The sequence below is a fragment of the Triticum aestivum genome, chromosome 4D (genome assembly GCF_018294505.1).
Source record: "Triticum aestivum cultivar Chinese Spring chromosome 4D, IWGSC CS RefSeq v2.1, whole genome shotgun sequence".
Classification (NCBI taxonomy): domain Eukaryota; kingdom Viridiplantae; phylum Streptophyta; class Magnoliopsida; order Poales; family Poaceae; genus Triticum; species Triticum aestivum.
Genome location: NC_057805.1, coordinates 141152051 through 141160366, shown reverse-complemented (window position 1 = coordinate 141160366; position 8316 = coordinate 141152051).

Here is an 8316-nt window from a genome sequence, read left to right as displayed (position 1 = left end):
ACAACCACCACCGTTGGACGCGGCGCAGCCGTAGCTTTCGAACGCGACCAAAAACTCCCTGAACGGTGCCCTGTACGTGGATTCCGGCGAGGTCCCGAGCGCCTCCGCCGTGTTTTCGGTCACCGGCGTTGCTCCGGCGCCGGCCGCCGACGTGGCACACCTGGGGCCACCCCTGGGTCACTGCCAGTGGCCCCCACGGGCCCCAGTTGACTGGGTTGACCCAGTCAACTGCTGACTGGGCAGGCCCAGTCACTGACATGCGGGCCCCGCCGCAGAAATTAAAAAAATAAAGAAAAAGAAAATGTTTTATAAATAAAAATAATTAGTTTAGCTAAACACTCACTGACATGTGGGGCCCATCCCTCTAATTATACTGTTAGATTAGTTTAATTAAGTATTAGACTAACAGAGGCTGACATGTGGGTCCCACTGGACCCACCTGTCTGGTTTGACTGGTCAGCCGACCTGTTGACTTGCTGACGTCAGCATTGCCTCATGCTGACGTCATAATTCATTTTTCTTAATATAAATAATTCCAGAAATTCAAATAAACTTTGAAAATTCATATCTTTTAAACCGTAACTCGGATGAAAATGTTTTCTATATGAAAGTTGCTCAGAACGACGAGACGAATCCGACTACGCAGTCCGTTCATCCACCGCACCTCCCTAACCTATCGAACTAGCAACTTTCCCCCTCCGATCCGTCTGTCCGAAAACGCGGAACATCGGGCATACCTCCCGGATGCCCCCCCTTCACCGGTACCACCTACTGTCGCGTTAGGGCACCCCTAGCACCGCTCATTGTCATGTCACGCATCGTCATGCTTATGTTTGCATTGTATTTACTGTTTCTTCCCCCTCTTCTCTCCGGTAGACTACGAGACCGACACTGCTGCTGCCCAGTTCGACTACGGAGTCGACGACCCCTCCTACTTGCCAGAGCAACCAGGCAAGCCCCCCCCCTTTGATCACCAGATATCGCCTACTCTAATCTCTACTGCTTGCATTAGAGTAGTGTAGCATGTTACTGCTTTTCGATATCCTATTCTGATGCATAGCCTATCCTTGCTACTATTGTTACTACCTTTACCTGCAATCCTACATGCTTAGTATAGGATGCTAGATTTCCATCAGTGGCCCTACATTCTTGTCCGTCTGCTGTGCTATACTATCGGGCCGTGATCACCTGGGCGGTGATCACGGGCATATACTTATATACTATATACATGACACATGTGATGACTAAAGTCGGGTCGGCTCGTAGGAGTACCCGCAAGTGGATCCTTGTGGCGGAGCGACAGGGCAGGTTGAGACCGCCTAGGTGAGAGGTGGGCCTGGCCCTGGTCGGCGTTCGCGGATACTTAACACGCTTAACGAGATCTTGGTATTTGATCTGAGTCTGGCCATTTGGTCTATACGCACTAACCATCTACGTGGGAGTAGTTATGGGTATCCCGACGTCGTGGTATCAGCCGAAGCTCTTTTGACGTCAGCGACTGAGTGGCGCGCGCCGTGTTGGACCGCTTTGACGTAACCACCGTGATCGTGTGGGTTGCTAGGTCTGCTCGCGGCCGCGTTCGCAACGTGCAGGTGTGCATAGGGCGATGGGCCCAGACCCCTGCGCGCATAGGTTTAGACCGGCGTGCTGACCTCTCTGTTGAGCCTAGGTGGGGCTGTGACGTGTTGATCTTACGAGGCCGGGCATGACCCAGAAAAGTGTGTCCGGCCAATTGGGATCGAGCGTGTTGGGTTATGTGGTGCACCCCTGCAGGGAAGTTTATCTATTCGAATAGCCGTGTCCCTCGGTAAAAGGACGACCCGGAGTTGTACCTTGAGCTTATGACAACTAGAACTGGATACTGAATAAAATACACCCTTCCAAGTGCCAGATACAACCCGGTGATCGCTCTCTAACAGGGCGACGAGGAGGGGATTACCGGGTAGGATTATGCTATGCGATGCTACTTGGAGGACTTCACTCTATTCTCTTCTATATGCTGCAAGATGGAGATGACCAGAAGCGTAGTCTTCGACAGGACTAGCTATCCCCCTTTTAATTCTGGCATTCTGCAGTTCAGTCCACTGATATGCCCCTTTACACATATACCCATGCATATGTAGTGTAGCTCCTTGCTTGCGAGTACTTTGGATGAGTACTCACGGTTGCTTCTCTCCCTCTTTTTCCCCCTTTCCTTTCTATCTGGTTGTCGCTACCAGATGTTGGAGTCCAGGAGCCAGACGCCACCGTCGACGACGACTCCCACGGCACTGGAGGTGCCTACTACTACGTGCAGGCCGTTGACGACGACCAGGAGTAGTTAGGAGGTCCCAGGCAGGAGGCCTTGCCTTTTCGATCGTTGCTACTTTTGTGCTAGCCTTCTTAAGGCAAAACTTGTTTAACTTATGTCTGTACTCAGATATGGTTGCTTCCGCTGACTCGTCTGTGATCGAGCACTTGTATTCGAGCCCTCGAGGCCCCTGGCTTGTATTATGATGCTTGTATGACTTATTTATGTTGTAAAGTTGTGTTGTGATATCTTCCCGTGAGTCCCTGATCGTGATCGTACACATTTGCGTGCATGATTAGTGTACGTTCAAATCGGGGGCGTCACAATTTGACAGGAGCAAGTGGTAGCCCCCAAGGGCCGGCTCATTATGATGTGATGAGTCGGGTCTTCAATAAGGCAAGTAAAAAATGACCTTGCATTAGCCCCCAAGTGTCATGGTGCATGCTTGCAGCGACATGGGACTTCCATATTTGGTATAATAATGATTTGAATAATGTAGCCCCCAAGTACCGGGTCGTGTGCGTGCAGTGACTCGGGACTATTCCTTCCATTGTAAAATAAATCATATCCATTGATAAAATAATAACCATTGCGCTGAAGCGACTTTGAAAACTTCACTGATAATACTGGTTACTAATAACCATAATAACAATCCAGCCATGTTGGCTATTCAAGATTTGATTAGTATAATCCGGTATGAAAACCTCAATCATTTAATATCATCATGACAATCCAGCCAAGTTTGGCTATTAAAGATTTTGAATACCTTATCGGTTGGCAAGTAAATCTGGAGTTTAAATACTCAGTGGCTCTTGGCCGATAGCGACTTAATGCGCATCCATTGTAATCCGGGATGTTTGTAACCCGGCGGCTTATAGACTTTGTGAAAATCAATAATTGATAACCCTTTTGATGATGGGCTTGAGCTTAATCATTTATGTAAGTCATAGCTCTGAAATCCCGCACAGAGTTTTAAACAACATATGCCCTGGCGACTTAAGGTCAAAAGCCAGGGCCGGTTTAATCATAACCTTATATAATCAGAACAAAATATCATACCTGTGATATTTGCTCACACCGCCGGCTTATCGTACCTGTGCAGTAAGGGTTACAACCCAAAAGATTGAGCGCACAATGCCCTGTTCAATTGACATATATCGCCGGCTTACGAACGTCATATGCAACAAGGGGTACTATCCCAAACTTAGAGCACAGCGCTTCCAAATATATAAGATCATCATATAATGGCGACTTATAGTCCAAAGCCAGGCCGGGTTAATAAACACCGGATAATTTCTCATCATACACTGGCGACTTATAGTCCAAAGCCAGGCCGGGTTAATAAACACCGGATAATTTCTCATCATACACTGGCGACTTATAGTCCAAAGCCAGGTCGGGTTAATAAACACCGGATAATTTCTCATCATACACTGGCGACTTATAGTCCAAAGCCAGGTCGGGTTAATAAACACCAGATATTATCTTATCGCATACTGGCGACTTATAGTCGAAAACCAGGCCGGGTTAATAAACACCGGTGAATTATAATCGTAAAACTTTATAAGCCTCATTCAATAAACCTTCAAAAAATTTGTTGAATAGAAACCAACGAAAAAACAAGGCTTTCATAGGCCGCTGAGCCTAAATCTCAAGTGCTTTCAAGGGCCGCACAACCACTGAGTTAAACCTTCATACAAACCTTATAAGCCAGACCTCACATAACCAATCGTCGTTTTAACTTTGATAAGTTCAGGGCCTGCATGAGATTGACTTGTCAAAAGTACGGGGGGTCATTCCAGGATTACCTGGGTGGAGTGGCAGACTTAAAAAGGCAGGATAACCCGGGGTTTTAGGTGAATACACCTGGCTTCCAAGCCTGGCTTTTAAGCCTATTATAAGGGTCATAAAAAACTCTTGCCGTTTAGAATAAAGATCCCCCAAGCAATATTTTTGAGCTGTGCTCAATGGGCGCCTATGTTTGAGTTGTGCTTTTGCAACAGACTCTCTTTGGTCCCTTTAACCTGGGTAGCAAGCCCCCAAGTTATATATATATATATATATATATATATATATATATATATATATATATATATATATATATGGCCTATAAGCCGGATCAAAGGATAATCATAACTTTGCTTTATAAAGCAGAAGCCCTCATGTAACCATAATAAGATAAGCCATAAGGCAGGATACCCATGTTTAAACTGCACATCATGCCAACAAGTTCTCTTTGGCAACCTTTAATTTTTCTGAGAACTCGAACTTGCAAGAGATGAATTCTTTTTGAACCGGAATTTCAAACCGGATATTGAGAGCTTTAAAGCATTATGAGAGACATATTTCCCTTGAACCGGATTTTGAACCGGAATCCTTGTTTTTAGGTCGGAAATTTTCTGACGGCCTTTAAATATTCGTCAATGAGGCAGTACTCCTGAGACCGGGTTATTTTCCCTCCAATGATCAAGGGCTCTTGAATTTGCTGACAAAATTTACTCAGTCATGTCATCGTAGCCCTCGAGTCTCAAGACGACTCGAGGAGTTGGCTTGAGATTCTTCATACTTGGCCCTGATATAACCCGACATATATGAAAGTGCGTTATATCGACTAGAGGGGGGGTGAACAGGCGATTTTTATAAATTCTTCACTGAGGAATTTGTGGGTGAGGAAATTCCTTAGCGAAGAACTACTTGCAGCGGAATAAGTACTCAAAAGTATGCATAGCAGAACACAAGCATAGTCATCATGATGAAAGGAAAACAAGCACAGAGTACAGAAAGCGTAAACACAGGATAACACAGGATGAAGACAAACAGACTGAGGAAATTGAACCGAGGAAATTGAGAAAGTCTTCAGTCAAAGTCTTCAAACACAGATATGAACAATTGCACAACACAGGATGAGGAAATGAAAGAGTTGAGGAAATAGAACCAGTTGGCTTGGTGAAGACAATGATTTGGTAGACCAGTTCCAACTGCTGTCTCAGTTGTACGTCTGGTTGGAGCGGCTAGGTATTTAAACCCGAGGACACCCAGTCCCGGACACACAGTCCTCACCGTATTCTCCTTGAACTAAGGTCACACAGACCTCGTCCAATCACTCGTGGTAAGTCTTCAGGTGACTTCCAAACCTTCACAAACTCGGTCACTCGGCGATCCACAATTTCTTCTTGGATGCTCTAGACCATGACGCCTAACTGTCTGGAAGAAGCACAGTCTTCAAAGGTAACAAGCGTCGGATCCACGCAGGATCAATCTCTTCAGTGATGCTCAATCACTTTGGGTTTGGGGTTTTTCCTCACTTGATGATTTTCGCTCAAAGTCCTCAGAGGATGGGATGCTCTCAAATGACAAGTGTCAGTTTCTCTCGGAGCAGCCGACCAGCTAGTGGTTGTAGGGGGCGGCTATTTACAGCCTAGGGAGCAGCCCGACATGATAAGACATAAATGCCCTTCAATGATATGACCGTTAGGTGGGTAGATATTTTGAGACAGCTGGTGCATAGCACATCAACGGTCGAAAATTTGAGTATCAAATTCCTCAGGGCTATCATGTTCCTCACAGTGTAGGCAATCCGCACTGGCGAATTCCTAACTCCTCAGTCAGAACAAATTCCTCAGAGACCAGAAGAACTTCGTCTCTGTCACTGAAGAATATGACTGAACTGTATGAGATTTCCAATGGCTTCACTCGAAGGGATTGGTAGGTGTAGGATTTTGAGTTGAGCATCACATGGAAATTTTTCCTTAGTATTTCCTCGACCCCCTTTAACAGTACGGTGTTTCCTATGACTCAAGAAAGAGAAAATGAAACTACGAAAACAAAAGTCTTCAAGGTCACACCAATTTCTTCACTTTCAAAGTCTTGAGAAAGTCTTCAGAAATCCAAAGTCTTCAGTCGAAGAACTTCATTTTTAGGGGTCGACTTTCTCTATAAATATCAAACTCCTCATAGACTTATAGACCTGTGTACACTCATAAACACATTAGTCCCTTAACCTATAAGTCTTCAATACACCAAAATCACTAAGGGGCACTAGATGCACTTACAATATAACTGAAAAACGGACCGTTGTCATATGTTGAAGGTGGAAGCAAGGTGGTGAGTTAGTGATATTCGCAACACTTATGTATATCCTTAGCGTTGATAACGCGATGTGAGTCCACGGAAGGTTGAGGTCGTCCATGGCGGGTTATAAATGACCCCGTATGATTTGTGTCAGTAATCCGGCCAGCGGTTCATCCTAGCTGGTTGTTGAATTTAAACACACCACAACGGAGTAACTTACATGCCTATCCATTGAATTTCCGGTGCAAGCGGAGGCTGATAACATATTATGATTTGCTCCGAATCAGAGACAGCACAGACGCGGGCGAGTCGGCCGTAGGTACAGACAGTTGAATCGGCCGCGGCGCTGTAAGCCGGCGCGGACGGGGAGCCGGCCGCGGCATTATGAGCCGGTGCGGACGAGAGAGTCAGCCGCGGCGTTTAGAAACGGCACGGATGCGGGTAAATCGGCCATAAGCACGGACGACGACTCAATTGCATATGCTGATGTAGACGTAGAAGTCAGCCGCAATGTTTGAAGACGGCGGTCATGAGAGACGGCCGCGGTGTTGTAAGCTGGTGCGGTCGCGAGAGACGGCCGCAACGTTTTAAACCGGTGTGAGCCTTATTTCCATGGCATGAGGTTACTTTTGTAGTGGACTTTGTCCTGTAAAATATATTAAAAGACAGAGTAATTGTTCTCAGAAATATTAATACGTGCTTAAAAAGTAAATAAGGCAGATTGCATTTGGAATTTTCGTCGGGTGTCTCAACCAGTGAAAAATTACTGTAAGAAAAAACCGGCCATGGCATTATAAACCGGCACGGTCGGGCGAGTCAACCGCGGTGTTGTAAGTCGGCGCGGATGGGCGACTCAGCCGCGGCATTGTACGCCGGCGCAAACGGGTGAATCGGCCGCAGCGTTTTGCTTGGGCAGCATGGCACGGATGAACGCTAGTGTAGGATCATGCTGGCGCGCTCCGTATCCGAGGTATGACGCCACTTTTGTAATGAATAACTGCCCTGCGCAAAAATATTACCTGCCAGAGTAACTTAAAGTATATTGAAAATAAGTAAGAAGGGTAGCACCTGGTATCTTTGTCGGACGAACGCCGATGCTAATGTTGGACGTAGTAAGACAAAAAAGATAGCAGATGCTTGGTTGATCTTATTATGTGCGCTCCCTTCCGTCCTTTTTCATTTTGGGGACTTGATCCTTTTTTATTTTCTTTCCTCTCGTGAATTTGGTCATGTAGTCGCTTGCGCAAACAGTAGTAAGGAATAGTAGAAGTACGTGCAGCTGCGTGCAACAGATGGTTGACCCGACCTGAGAAGGCAGCTCGGGATCTGCTGGGGCAACAACTTGCAGGCATGGCCGCCATAGCGGCGTACGGGCAGACTGTAGGAAAAGGAAAGGGCGGCTCAGAAGTGACGGGAACAGAGCGCAGCCGGGGCAGCTTAAAGCACTGGAATTCGGCGACAGCATGGATGACATGGAGCAGCACAACGCAGGAGCTCGTGGAGGCTTAGGCGTGGCTCAGGCGCGGCAGCTCAGGATGCAGGGAGGCTGTGGAAACGGCAGCTCAAACATGGAGGAAACGGCCTGATGCAGAGAGTTGAATGGCAACTTGACGCATCGGCGGAAGCAGACTGATGTGGCACCACGGCTGAGGAGCAAAGCCAAGGCGAGGCTTTAGCGTTGACTCGGCATAGAAGTGGCCAGCTCAGAAACGACAACGGACACTGGCCCCTTCAACACGTGGCGGTGAACGGCCCAGAGGTAGAGCTGGCTTGAAGGCAACATGAATCCGGGTCGTATTTGGTTTGGCCGACTCGTTCAATCGTTTGCACACTGGAATCTTTGCATTGATGTTTCCGATAGTAGGCAGTGTTTGAAAACCCAAAAATCTGGTTTGTACTGAATTAGTACTAGCATCGCGTATAGTGCAACAGGAGACAAATAAATTAATCTTGTG